The following is a 15,741-nucleotide window of genomic DNA, read 5'->3' on the forward strand; positions in this document are numbered from 1 at the left end:
AAGGTCGCGTGCGACGTGCCCCTTCACGTCGTTGCACACCGTGAGTCATGTGGTCATAACAATCGTTATACCTTACAAACGATTGAAGATGTCGAATCGAGGATTTGTCTCCAAATGAAAGTACGCAATGAGGTACATATGTTGTACGATAAATGCTGGAACCTTTATTGTTCAATAGGATATGGAAGTATCTCATCCACAGCAGTGAGAGGCGCAGAGCTCACGACGCATTCAGGTGTTCATAGCAGTGTAGGAAAATCTAAGAAGCACAAAATGGTTCAAATGGCTCTGAGCACTATGGGACTTAACATCTATGGTCATCAGTCCCCTAGAACTTAGAACTACTTAAACCTAACCAACCTAAGGACATCACACAACACCCAGCCATCACGAGGCAGAGAAAATTCCTGACCCCGCCGGGAATCGAACCCGGGAACCCGGGCGTGGGAAGCGAGAACGCTACCGCACGACCACGAGATGCAGGCACTAAGAAGCACACGTACGCATGTAAGCATTAAGGGAAGCAGTGAGCTGGTGCATTTTTTTCGCGCAAGTTGCAAACATTCAGGAGCAAATTACCGCTCTCCCCTTCCCTTAACTCACTGTTAGGCTACTGATTTATAACTCACCGGGGATAATTCCTCCTCCTGAGAAATCCCCCACCCCTGCCCCTCCCCTTGTTCTCCTACACCCCTCGAAAGAAAAGGACTGCCGATCATGGGAAACTTTTTTGTTACACCCTCTCCAGATCAGTTCTGAGCCACTTTTGCCGCTATGGTAAATCTCCTAGCCTAAGTCACATCCCTCCGATTCGATCCGATCCCATCCCATTCCATCAACCCTGCACCACTGCTGAAATAAAAAAAAAAAGTTGGGAAATAGCTCAATTGTGGTACCTCCACTCTTACCTATTGGTGGATACTGATTCAGTTAGATGAATATCTTTTATTGTCTCCAATCACAACGCCACAGTTCGCCACCGCCTTGTGGAAATACTGTCACACTTTTGATTAATAGACTCAACTGACTTCATCGCTACAGCTCATTTGCATATTTGGGTCTAAATAATCATATTGACTATGTTGGAGGGAAAAGAGAGAACTTAAACCACACAACACCATTAACATCTTCAACTACATGGCATCTTCAAGCTGGTCGTCCATCAACTGCAAGAGTTCTGGAAACCGCGGCCATGCCGACCGGGAGAGGCCCATTGCTGCTCGCCCACCCATCTCCCATAGGCTCCATGTGCCACCACGGCCGGTAGAGGTTTGAAACTGGTATGAACGCAGCAGTCCTCTCTCATCCACTTGCCAGGAAAAGCCTGCAGATCATCAATTTAAAAAGATCACATTTTGTGAGAAACTGATCTGACAATTAACCGACAGCCCTGGTGCTACACACACACACACACACACACACACACACACACACACACACACACACACAAGCGCGCGCTCGCGCGCATGCAAGAAAACCAGCACCTGTAAACAAAAGATGATAATGCACCACACCCATGTGAATCACACATGCCTTTTACAAATCAAGTAACTAAATTTTGAAAAAAAAAAAAAAGACAAAGAACGTTCGCCATAGTGCTAAATATATCCGAGGTCTCGTGTGCACTGTCATCTGAGAACACAAACACCCTCCTCCATGCGCTTCCCATAACCCACGCAACACACAAGATCGCGAAGGCAGCCCAATGTGTACCGAGTAATAGTACACAATAAAGCCGCCGAGAGGGCCCCGTGATAGCGGACACAAGCTAAATTTTTTGTGACTAAAAGCCCCCGAGAAATGCGTGATACCGAATCTTGATCTCGCAGCCCAGAACAATGCCACGAGTATCGGCATCCCTTTGAAATTTGATTGTCGCTAAAGGCTAAGCCGCGTCTTCACGTCCTTCAACGCCACGTCACCACACCGGCCGCTGGCAGTGGACACTGCGAGATTAGCAGGTTCGGCTTGGACTTAAAAAGTTCCAACTGCTACTCCACCGAGCGACACAGACACAACGTTTAAAAAATCCGCTTTACCCTAGCCAAAGCAGAGATTATGTCCACATACCTTACATTTCTAACGCTAAATTTGGATTCCTTCCTTTTCACTCCGTTACTTTCTAAGAGGAGAAAATACAAAAATGCAGTAAATGAAGCAGGCAAAAAGGAATACCAACGTCTCAAAAATGAGATCGACAGTAAGTGCAAAATGGCTAAGCAGGGATGGCTAGAGGACAAATGTAAGGATGTAGAGGCTTATATCACGAGGGTAAGACAGATACTGCCTACAGGAAAATTAAAGAGACCTTTGGAGAAAAGAGAACCACTTGCATGAATATCAAGAGCTCAGATGGAAACCCAGTTCTAAGCAAAGAAGGGAAAGCAGAAAGGTGGAAGGAGTATATAGAGGGTCTATACAGGGGCGATGTTCTTGAGGACAATATTATGGAAATGGAAGAGGATGTAGATGAAGATGAAATGGAAGATATGCTAATGCGTGAAGAGTTTGACAGAGCACTGAAAGACGTAAGTCGAAACAAGGCCCCGGGAGTAGAAAACATTCCATTAGAACTGCTGATAGCCTTGGGAGAGCCAGCCCTGACAAAACTCTACCATCTGGTGAGCAAGATGTATGAGACAGGCGAAATACCCTCAGACTTCAAGAAGAATATAATAATTCCAATCCCAAAGAAAGCAGGTGTTGACAGACGTGAAAATTACCGAACTATCAGTTTAATAAGTCACAGCTGCAAAATACTAACGCGAATTCCTTACAGACGAATGGAAAAACTGGTAGAAGCCGACCTCGGGGAAGATCAATTTGGATTCTTTAGAAATGTTGGAACACGTGAGGCAATACTGATACTACGAGCCGGCCGAAGTGGCCGTGCGGTTAAAGGCGCTGCAGTCTGGAACCGCAAGACCGCTACGGTCGCAGGTTCGAATCCTGCCTCGGGCGTGGATGTTTGTGATGTCCTTAGGTTAGTTAGGTTTAACTAGTTCTAAGTTCTGGGGGACTAATGACCTCAGCAGTTGAGTCCCATAGTGCTCAGAGCCATTTGAACCATTTGATACTACGACTTATCTTAGAAGATACATTAAGGAAAGGCAAACCTACGTTTCTAGCATTTGTAGACTTAGAGAATGCTTTTGACAATGTTGACTGGAATACTCTCTTTCAAATTCTGAAGGTGGCAAGGGTAAAATACAGGGAGCTAAAGGCTGTTTACAATTTGTACAGAAACCAGATGGCAGTCATAAGAGTCGAGGGACATTAAAGGGAAGCAGTAGTTCGGAAGGGATTGAGACAGGGTTGTAGCCTCTCCCCGATGTTATTCAATCTGTATATTGAGCAAGCAGTAAAGGAAACAAAAGAAAAGTTCGGTGTAGGCATTAAAATCCATGGAGAAGAAATAAAAACTTTGAGGTTCGCCGATGACATTCTAATTCTGTCAGAGACAGCAAAGGACGTGGAAGAGCAGCTGAACGAAATGGACAGTGTCTTGAAAGGAGGGTATAAGATGAACATCAACAAAAGCAAAACGAAGATAATGGAATGTAGTCGAATTAAGTCGGGTGATGCTGAGGGAACTAGATTAGGAAATGAGACACTTAAAAAGTAGTAAAGGAGTTTTGCTATTTGGGGAGCAAAATAACTGATGATGGTCGAAGTAGAGATGACATAAAATGTAGACTGGCGATAGGTAGGAAAGCATTTCTGAAGAGGATAAATTTGTTAACATCTAGATTTAAGTGTCAGGAAGTCGTTTCTGAAAGTATGTGTATGGAGTGTAGCCATGTATGGAAGTGAAAAATGGACGATAAATAGTTTGGACAAAAGAGAATAGAAGCTTTTGAAATGTGGTGCTACACAAGAATGCTGAAGATTAGATGGGTAGATCACACAACTAATGAGGAGGTATTGAATAGAATTGGGGAGAAGAGGAGTTTGTGGCACAACTTGACTGGAAGAAGGGATCGGTTGGTGGGACATGTTCTGAGGCATCAAGGGATCACCAACTTAGTACTGTAGGGCAGCGTGGAGGGTAAAAATCGTAGAGGAAGACCAAGAGATGAATACATTAAGCAGATTCAGAAGGATGTAGGCTGCAGTAGGTATTGGGAGATGAAGAAACTTGCACAGGATATAGTAGCATGGAGAGCTGCATCAAACCAGTCTCAGGACTGAAGACCACAACAACAACAACATCAACAACAACTTTCGAAGACAGAAGAAATCTGAGCATACACGCATTTTCGCATCGCTAAAGTGTCAGTGCGAAAATCCTGTACAACAGTAAGCCATAGGCTGTATTTCATCTAGGTATTCTCTCATCCGGTTACAACATTTATTCTTATCAGCTTCACATCTGATACATCATGCATTGCAGGACTAGAATATTTAACTTATTTTTGGGTCTTGACAGAGTGCTAAAAGAATGGTCTACTTCTGTCACAGGATGCCTCTTCAATTTCGAACTCATAACATTGTCAAATATCTCTTCACCTACAAAGTCTCTTTTGGTAGTGAAATAGCAGCATAGAGTAGTTATAAGTACCCGTATCAGAGTAATACTACGTATCACTTCATAAACTGGGTTATACAGCTGATTTTATTATAACGGCCATCTCTCACTGTGTAGTTGGGAGCTGGAAATGTTGTTAAAAGCTCACTGCAACGAAACCACACTTGATTACCACTGCAACTTGTGAATCATATCCATGCAGTATCACCATTGCTGCCCGTTTGCGTAGCGTAGCGGTAGCGTTACCGCCTACCACGCAGGGGGGCCCGGGTTCGATTCCCGGCAGGGAACTGGGTGTTGTGTGTCCATCATCATCATCATCATCATCATCATCATCGACTATCATCGACTCGCAAGTCGCCGATGTGGCGTCAACTAAAGAGGACTTGCAATACGGCGGCTGAACTCCCCCGCATGGGGCCTCCCGGCCAAGAATGCCATACGATCATCTCTCATCACTCTGGCATCCACCCACCCGGTGGCACGTCATTCACATCGAATCCATTGACTAATTAATTGAAATGAACATGAGAGTCCATTTGCAAGGTGAGTTATGTTTTTCCTATACTCAGATTACATTCGACAGATAACTATACAGACGCTTCTGTAACGTTTCTGGGGACTTCGCACAGAATAGGTAGCCACTTACTCCAGCACCAAAATGGATGGTAACCAACGTAGGTTAGCTAAAGATATCCAGTAGTAATGACATTCTCTCTGTCGGTTGCCTTGTCATGCTGGTGAAAGTGAGTCACTTAGAATTCTGGTATACTGCTAGCAAAGTAATCCTGCTAACTTCCGGCTCACGAACATCCACCCGCACGTCAGCGCTGCGCTGCTCGTGGCCGACAAGGCAATGCTCGCCGTGCTGGACATCCGTTAATGACTCCAGACTGTGCTGTCCTCTACTTCTCAGAAGGCCTGAGCACTTAAATGTCGCTGGGATAAATACCATAATGTTGCACAAGATTCTTTGCTTTTCGTGCCTGGAAACCGAAATGCTCCGATGTGTTCTAGAAATATGCCGGATAGTCTGACCCAGTGAACAATAGCAAAAAACGTATCTGCCGACCACCCATCCCAAACGTGTATGAACCTGCAGACCTGGTTTCCCTCAGAATACAACCCTGTAGAAGCCTTCCTATTGGCTCCCGACAAATTATGGGTGGATGCCTCGGGAAGTCATATGGGAATCCCTGGAGTGAAGGCGATGTTCTTTCCGAGGAGAACTATTGAGCAAATGTAGAGAACCGATATTTAAAGCTGACTGCATGAGGATTCTATTGCCGCCGACATACATTGCGCGTAATGACGACGGCGATAAAATATGAGAAATCAGCGCTCATATGGACGCTTAAACACACTCTTTCTTCCTTCGCTCTATTTGCGAATCGAATAGGATAGGACAGGAAATGACTAGTAGCGGTACAGGGTAGCCCCCTCCAGGCACTGTACGATGGCTTGTGAAATATGCATATAGACGCAAATTTAGCTAACCTATAAACATTTAAGTCCACCCATTTACAGGCACACGAAATTCACAGAAGAATGTTGTCTCTTATTTATCGAGAAATTAAAACTCAGAACGTCTGCTACTGATTGTCTATCGGTAAAAACCTTCGTATTAGCCCTCAATTTTCTCAAATGGTTCAAATGACAAAGCACTGTGGGTCTTAACATCTGAGGTCATCAGCCCCCTAGAACTTAGAACTACTTAAACCTAACTAACCTAAGGACATCACACACACCCATGCCCGAGGCAGGATTCGAACCGGCGACCGTAGCAGCAGCGTGGTTCCAGACTGAAGCGTCTAGAATCTCTCTGCCACAGCGGCCGGCCCTAATTTTCTCACTGCAGTCACTTCGCTAGACATATTTGAGAGGTTGTAATATGTTTGCCCACAATACTTAACCGCCGTAGAGAGTTCTTCTCTCAACTGTCCTTTCGTTGTGTTCTGCTTTCCAACCACATTCTCATGAGTCATCCTTCTTCGACGTATAGCTTTTGAATCCACCTGATTTCGACGAGAAAGACATGTCACCTGCAAACTCACAGACCAATGCTAATTCCCTCGAAACCACACCGATTCGACAGCTCGACAATACGTAGTCGCTGTCTACCAGTCGTGTGATCCCACATCTTATCGTGTTATGTGACTAAACTGCAACCTAAAAGCATCATGTTCATGTTGCTAGGATCTTATAAGTCGGCAAACTCCATTCGAGTAAGCAACAAAAAAAGTTCTCAGGGAAAGACATAGGGGTTGATCCGGGTAGGTGCTTTATTTACAAGGCTTCCTTTTCCTCCACCAGTTACTGACTAAGTAGAGAGCTGTCACAGTGATACAAATAGCACCCTACGTACAGGGGGAACGTTACAACCGTGCCGAGAATATTTGGACCGCACAAAGAAATTCTGAAGCCTAACACCTACAATTTATCGATATCTAATGTTTGTCTACAAATATCCCCTTGTACATGTTCTGATCTTATCATATTCGTGTGATTACTGCGCTAAAAATCCGCCAGTGTAATTATCTCAGAGTCTTAGTTGCTAGTACAGTTTCTTGTGAAAAATACGTAACCATTTTAAAATGAAGCATACTTTCATAATACTAAAACACTCCCTATTAAACCCGCTGTTATTGACTAGTGGATTATAGCCTAACAGTTTAAAATAGTTTGACCGTGTGCAACTGATAAAAGCTGATCAGTTAATATATGCACAGGAGTTGTTTCATATGAAATCCAACAAAGCTGATTAGGATGTCGGGTAGCAATAACCGGTACAAAAATGGTTCAAATGGCTCTGAGCACTATGGGACTTAACATCTATAGTCATCAGTCCCCTAGAACTTAGAACTACTTAAACCTAACTAATCTAAGGACAACACACAACACCCAGCCATCACGAGGCAGAGAAAATCCCTGACCCCGCCGGGAATCGAACCCGGGAACCCGGGCGTGGGAAGCGAGAACGCTACCGCACGACCACGAGATGTGGGCAATAACCGGTACATAGGTTGTTGTTAATGTTCTATATCTTTTGTCTAAACAGCACGAATGAGGCATTTACTCCCTTCGTCTGACAAAGTAATACCGGTTAACTGATCACAGTTCGCCTATTAATGCCGTCACACGCCAGTACTCTCCACGTGACACTGAATACTCAATCCTCACGCGGTTGTCGCGTAATCACGGTGCACAAATGAACACCTAAACACATCAAACAAATCACTCAGTTAACGGCATTTATGTATTTGCTGGAGGTCAGACCCAAGGCTTTGGGTGACACGCACAGCCGTTAAACAATTGTAAACGCGGTCGCCGGCCTGCCGAAATCCGCCGAGCTCGCTTAGCAGCCAACAACTTACTTGCTCGGAGTCACAACACGGACTTTCCTCTGGCGCACTGGGCGCTCGACTGTCGATAGTACCCACTGCGACCTGCGTGAGGCAAAGATATATTATCTTTAATACGTAAGGGCGGTTGACCCCTTATAATATGAATATAACAGTATTATAGAACTTTTAATACACTATCCGCTTCATCATTTACATTGGTACGACAGCCTCACACGTCCACGCATAATTCAGAGTTTATTGCAAGGGTAGGGGCAGATTCGAGACTTAATCATAGTATTGTGCATGTTCTACCGCAACGAAATATTTGGTAGTGAATCGATCATGATACTATATTCCGTCTAGAACAGAACATATCCACATTGGTAGCACACATATGCATAGTGATGTTAGAAGCAAACCCAGGACTTATTCAACTGTCGTAAATCGAGACCAATTAACTAACAAGTACGAGCCAGACCACATCAATGCCAGTGTTTCCTCCAGTAACAGCAGTCGTCTTAGTAACGTTTACTTCTCGATCCATAACGACGGGATTTTCCACTTGCCTCCTACACCGTCACATAGACAATTACTGGCTTACGGATTCGGATAAACTGAATGGATATGTGCGACTACATAACGTTTGAGAGAAACGTTTACAGCTTCCTTTGCTGAAAAGAGCATGGTTTTTGAGCTCTGATTAATAACTGTGGAAAGGGACTGTCCGAGTTTGATCCTGCGTAAATTCTAGTAATGCGGAAGTACGTTTAAAAAATCAGTGTGGGAAGTATGTGGTGCAGAAGATCGTAGTTTCAATGTATCATTAGTCGATTATGGAATAGAGTACCCTACACAGCATCACTCTACTTAAAAAGGCTTGCAAATTATTTGTGATCTATGCTACACGAATCTGATTCCAATGCGCCGTAGGATTATAGGGCCTTTTTTCCTCGTAGGCAAATTACATTTCGAAACCAGGATGGAGTTCATAGGCACGTACATGACATGGAAAATCCTAGCTTTAATGGAACATTTGTTAACGGTGAGAGGTAGTACTACACACAGCAATACTGTACTGAAATAGCACTGGATGACATTTGGAAACTACGCGACAGTATTTCGCATTATTCCCTCTTACGACAGCAGTAGTGTTAGTGCGTCAATGCTCATTGAGCTTGGCGTTGCTACGTTAAAAATAACAGCTCGAGAGTCATCACGAGAAGCATTTCTAAAGCAACAAAGTGCCGTGAACAAACATGGTCTGCAGGAAGTAGTATGTGCTGCAGCGGAGCCAAAGTATATCTCTGTTGTTGTTTTGCTTAAGATAATGGGAGCACTGATATGGAGATGTGCTGTTCGTGGTTTCATTCACTCCGTCATCCTAAGATTAACGAAACTTCAACTTAATACAGTATTCTTACGCCCTAGGTTTTGCATGCAGTATATGTCGGATTCAAAGCATAAAAAAATTAAAAAAAGAATTAATAATGAAATATTGTAGCGTAGTTTCCAGTTGTCAGCCAGTGCTATTTAAGTACAGTAAAGCTGTGTGTAGTATGCCCTCTCACCATTAACAAATGTTCCATTAAAGGTAGGATTTTCCATGTCATGTACGTGCACATAGACTCCATCCTGGTTTCGAAATGTAATTTGCCTGCGAGGAAAAAAGCCCCAGTAATCCTATGGTGCACTGGAATCAGATGCGTATAGCATAGGTCACAAATGACCTGCAGGGCTTTTTAAGTAGAGTGATGCTGTGTAGGGTACTCTGGCCCATAACTAACAAATGATCCACTGAAACTAAGGTCTTCAGCATCACATACTTCCCACGCTGACTTTTTAAGTGTACCTCCGCATAACTAGCATCTACACAGGCTCAAACTCTGACAGTCAGTTTCCATCGTTATGAATCAAAGCTTAAAAAACACGCTTTTTCAGCAAAGGAAGCTGTAAACGTTTCTCTCAAACGTTATGTAGTCGCACATATCCATTCAGTTTATCCGAATCCGTAAGCCAGTAATTGTCTATGTGACGGTGTAGGAGGCAAGTGACAGACCCTGTCGGTATTGGCATTTATTTGGTCTGGCTCATACTTGTTAGTTAATTGGGTTTGCTTCTAAATAAATACCTAACACTGTACATATGTGTGCTAAAAATGGTTCAAATGGCTCTGAGCACTATGGGACTTAACATCTGAGGTCATCAGTCCCCTAGACTTAGAATTTCTTAAACCTAACTAACCTAAGGACACCACACACATCCATGCCCAAGGCAGGATTCGAACCTGCGATCGTAGCAGCTGCGTGGTTCCGGAGTGAAGCGCCCAGAACCGCTCGGCCAAAGCGGCCGGCTTATGTGTGCTACCAATGTGGATATGTTCTGCTCTAGACGGAATATAGTATAATGGTCGATCCACTCTCAAACATTTCTTTGATGTAAAACATGCACAGTGTTATGATTTAGCCTCGAATCTGCCCCCTACTCTTGTAGTAACCCTGAATTGTGTGTGGGCGTATGACGATGTCTTACAAGAGTAAATGATTCAGTGGATAATGTTCTGGAATTTCTGTGGTACTGTTGCATTCGTATTATGAAGAACAGCAACCATCTGAGAAAGGTGATGTATTTCTCATGACCCACTTTGCTATTAACGAAGACTGACGCCATTACACTGGCGAATTCCTAGCTTATAAATCGCTGAAATACGATGAAAAAGATAATAACACGTACATATGAATATTTATGGACAACCATTCGCTATCGATAAATTTTAGTTATTGTGCTTGTGAATTTCTTTGCACAGTCCACGTACACACTGTACAGTTGTGACTTTCCTCCTGTACGTTAGTGTGCTATTTGTCTCATTGTGATAGCTCTCTACACAGTCAGTTACTAGTGGAGAACTAGAGAGCCATCTAACTAAAGGAAGGGCTGTCGGAAAGTGATGGGATTTCGAGAGAATTAGCATGGGTCTGTGACTTTGCTGGCGCCATCTCTTCCTCGTCGAGATCAGGTGGATTCAAATGCTATATATATCTCGAAGACTGGAAGATTCGTGAGAATATGGTTGGTAAACGAAATTCGACGAAAGGAGACTTAAGAAGTCAGCTCTATAGGGCTTCTAAGTGTTGTGTCCAAACATATTAGAACCTCTCTCATACGTCTAGGGAAGTGACTGCACTGAGAAAATTAGCTTAGTAGCTCTTTACCGATAGACAGTCCGTAACAGAAGTTCCGTTTTGTTTTCTAGATAAGTAAGAGACAACATATTTCCGTGATTTCATGTGCCTGTAAATGGATCTTAATAGGTTAACTAAATTTACACCTACATCTGTTTGCACAGTTCACGAGCCATCCTACGGTGCGTGGTGTACGGTACCCTGTATCAGAACCAGTCATTTCCATTCTCATCCCATTCACAAATACAACGAGGGAAGAAAGAATGTTTATCAGCCCCCGTATGAGCACTAATTTCCCGTATTTTATCGTCGTCGTCGTCATTACGCGCAGTGTATGTCGGTGGCAGTAGGATCCTCATGCAGTCAGCTTTAAATATCGGTTCTCTACATTTTCTCTATAGTTATCCTCGGAAAGGACGTCACCTTCACTCCAGAGATTGCCATTTGACTTCTCGAAGCATCAGCCCACTAATTTGGCAGGAGCCAACAGGAGCGCTTCTACAGCGCTGCAATCTGAGGAAAACCAAGTCTGCAGGTTCATACACGTTTGGGATGGGGTGGCCGGGCTACAGGTATTTTGCTGAAACTTCCTGGTACATTAAAACTGTGTGCCCGACCGAGACTCGAATTTGGGACCTTTGCCTACCATGATGGTAGAGCACTTGCCCGCGAAAGACAAAGGTCCCGAGTCCGAGCGTCGGTCGGGCACACAGTTTTAATCTTCCAGGAAGTTTCATATCAGCGCACACTCCGCTGCAGAGTGAAAATCGCATTCAGGTATTTTGCTATTGTTCACTGGGTTAGACGTTCCGGCATATTTCGAAAACACATCTCAGAACAGTTTAGTCTGCAAGTGCGAAGAGGGGAAGCCTGTTGTTCAGCGCCGGCCGGAGTGGCCGAGCGGTTCTAGTCGATACAGTCTGGGACCTCGCGACCGCTACGGTCGCAGGTTCGAATCCTGCCTCGGGCATGGATGTGTGTGTGATGTCCATAGGTTAGTTAGGTTTAAGTAGTTCTAAGTTCTAGGGGACTGATGACCTCAGATGTTAAGTCCTATAGTGCTCAGAGCCATTTAAACCATTTTTTGTTGTTCAGCATATTGGGCTTTAATTCAAGTAACATTTAAGGGCCCAGGCCTTCTGAGAAGGAAATGTTTCCATAAGGTGAGGTTCAGCAGCCGTAAAGTATCTTACGCAGTGCATTTTCGCCATCAGCTGTTTATTTGTCTTATTAGTTATCTACCGGTTTCGGTTATTAACCATAATCCAATATGTAGAGGACAACAGATGAGTTAAAAGAATCGTATATTCCTTTCAAGCTGGACAAAAACGATACTGTTCAAGAGAAAGTGTTCGTACAATTTCAGTGGGTAATTACGATATTGTTCCTCTTCGAAGGAATATGGGATGCTTTTAGCTAATCTGTTGCTCCCTACATCGTGGACAATGATAAATGACCGAAACCGATAGATGACTAATGGGACAAAAATGCTTATGGTAAAAATGCATTTTATAGAAATGGCTTCCGAGAAGGATAGGACAGCAGAGTCTGGAATAGTTACCAGATGTCCAGCACGGCGACCGCTGGCTTGTCGGCCAGGAGCAGTACAGCCCTGACGAGCAGGTAGAGGTTCGCGACCCGGAGGCGGGGGTGGCAGGTGTTCGCATGCGACCTGGTGGCGGTGGCGTCGCCTGGGCGCATAAGAGTGCAACAGCCTGGTGCCCCCATAGGCTAACGTTTCTCAGCAAAGTTACGTCGGCCGCAGTATAGCACAATTGTAAGTGACCTACTTGTACCAGCGTGACAAGACAACCGACAGAGAGAATGTCATTAGCGTTGGATACCTTCAGTCATCCGACTACAGTTACCAGTCATTTTTGTATCGGAGGAAGTGATTACCAAGCCTGTGGGGAAACCTCCAGAAAAGTTATAGAAGCGTCTGTAACAGTTACCTGGCGCATGTAATCTGAGTGTAGGAAAAGCATTAGTCACCATGCAAAAGGACTCGTGACCATTTTAATTAATTAGTCTCTTAACTCCATCTCAATGGAGTGCCGCCAGGTGGGTGGAAGCAAGGGCGATAGTGCTATGGATACGATTCGTGACTTGGAGCAGTAATCACGAGTGTTTTCGTTGTGGTGAGATCTAAACATTTCAGTCATCCGCCTACACAGTGAGAAGTGGCCATTGTAATAGAATCGCCTGCATTACCCAGTTTATAAAGTGAGACGCAGTACACAACTGGCCATTAAAATTGCTACACCACGAATATGACGTGCTACAAACGCGAAATTTAACCGACAGGAAGAAGATGCTGAGATATGCAAATGATTAGCTTTTCAGAGCATTCACACAAGGCTGGCGCCGGTGTTGACACCTACAACGTGCTGACATGAGGAAAGTTTTCAAACGATTTCTCATACACAAACAGCAGTTGACGGGCGTTGCCTGCTGAATCGTTGTTGTGATGCATCGTATAAGGAGGAGAAATGCGTACCGTCACGTTTCCGACTTTGATAAAGGTCAGATTGTAGCCTATCTTGATTGCGGTTTATTGTATCGTGACATTGCTGTCCGCGTTGGTGGAGATCCAATGACTTAGCAGAAATTGGAATAGTTGTGTTCAGGAGGGTAATACGGAACGCGGTGCTGGATCCCAACGGCCTCTTATCACTAGCAGTCGAGATGACAGCCATCTTATCCGCATGGCTGTAACGGATCGTGCAGCCACGTCTCGATCCCTAAGTCAACAGATGGGAATATTTACAAGATAACAACCATCTGCACGAACAGTTCGACGACGTTTTCAGCAGCATGGACCATCAGCTCGGAGACCACGGCTGTGTTACCCTTGACTCTGCATCACAGGTAGGAGCGCCTGCGATGGTGTACTCAACGACGAACCTAGGTGCACGAATGGTAAAACGTCATTTTTTCGGATGAATCCAGGTTCTGTTTACAGCATCATGATGGTCGCCTCCGTGTTTGGCGACATTGCGGTGTACGCACATCGGAAGCGTGTATTCGTCATCGCCATACTGCCGCACCACCCGGCGTGATGGTATGGGGTGCCATTGGTTACACGTTTCGGTCACCTCTTGTTCTCATTGACGGCACTTTGAACAGTGGACGTTACATTTCAGATTTGTTACGACCCGTGGCTGTACCCTTCATTGGATCCCTGCGAAACCCTACATTTCAGCAGGATAATGCACGACTGCGTGTTGCAAGTCCTGTACGGGCCTTTCTGGATACAGAAAATGTTCGACCGCTGCCCTGCCCAGCACATTCTCCAGATCTCTCACCAATTGAAAACATCTGATCAATTGTGGCCGAGCAACTGGCTAGTCACAATACGCCAGTCACTACTCTTGATGAACTGTCGTATCGTGTTGAAGCTGCATGGACAGCTGTAGCTGTACACCCCATCTAAGCTCTGTTTGACAATGCCCAGGCGTATCAAGGCCGTTATTACGGCCAGAGATGGTTGTTCTGGGTACTGAGTTCTCAGGATCTATGCACCCAAATTGCGTGAAAATGTAATCATCACTTGTCAGTTGAAGTATATTTGTCCAATGAATACCCGTTTATGATCTGCATTTCTTCTTGGTGTAGCAAATTTAATGGCCAGTAGTGTATTAACCATAAATTTACGACTCCTGCGAGCTGCTATTTGACTGCCTCAAGAGACTCAGTAGTTGTGAGGGATTGGACTACCTTAACAGTGCGAAAATTAAGGTACATGCTCTTAGCACTCTGTCACGAGCCGAAAATGACTAATATTCCAGTCCTGTGATGCATGATTTAGCAGATATTAGGCCACCAATTAATAGACTACTGAATGGAAATTTAGCTTTGCTGTACTGTTCCACAGAATTTCTTCACTAAGAACAATGCTTTACTGATGTGAAAACACGTGTGCGCTCCGATGTCTTCCCTTCTTCGAAAATAACGCTCATAAATGAGGAATATACCGTACACACGACAAATTGAAGATCTATAGACTACAACATTTCTGGGTTGGGTGAATTGGATTTTTATAAACTGGGGAGTATAGGTCGCGGGGTGGAATTGCAGCTGTAACTTCACATCAAAGCCGCACTTGCTTGTCTCACACCGCCTGTGGCCAGTGGTAGCACGGATACGAGGCGTCGAGCTAGGGGAATCCGTGGCTTAGCCTCTACCGACTATCAGATTTCAAAGGGATTCCGACATCAGAGATATTGTACTGCGCTGCAAGATCAAAGGAAGACGGTACTTTGTATCACGCGTTCCTCAGGGGTATTTAGTCGCTGGCCAGCAGGGCGCGCGCGGTCACAAAAAAAATTTAGCTTACGGCCTCTGGGCGGCTGTATTGCGCACTACAGCTGAGTACACATTGGGCTGTTTTCCTGATTGTGTTGCGTGGGCTATGGCAGGCGCATGGAGGAGGGTGTTCGTGATCTCAAACGTAATGGTATATGGGACTAATGTCTTTAGAACTACGGTGATTTTTTTTTCTTTCGAAATTTAATTACTGGATTTGCAAAATGTGTGATTCTCATGTGTGTTGCAATATCATTTGTTCATGAATGGTAGTTTTCTTATATGTCAATTTCCATGTGTAATTAGTGCAGTGACATTTTAAGTCACTTGGGGTAACAATACCTTTTTGTGTGTGTGTGTGTGTGTGTGTGTGTGTGTGTGTGTG

This window comes from Schistocerca americana, chromosome 4, assembly GCF_021461395.2.
Source record: "Schistocerca americana isolate TAMUIC-IGC-003095 chromosome 4, iqSchAmer2.1, whole genome shotgun sequence".
Lineage (NCBI taxonomy): Eukaryota > Metazoa > Arthropoda > Insecta > Orthoptera > Acrididae > Schistocerca > Schistocerca americana.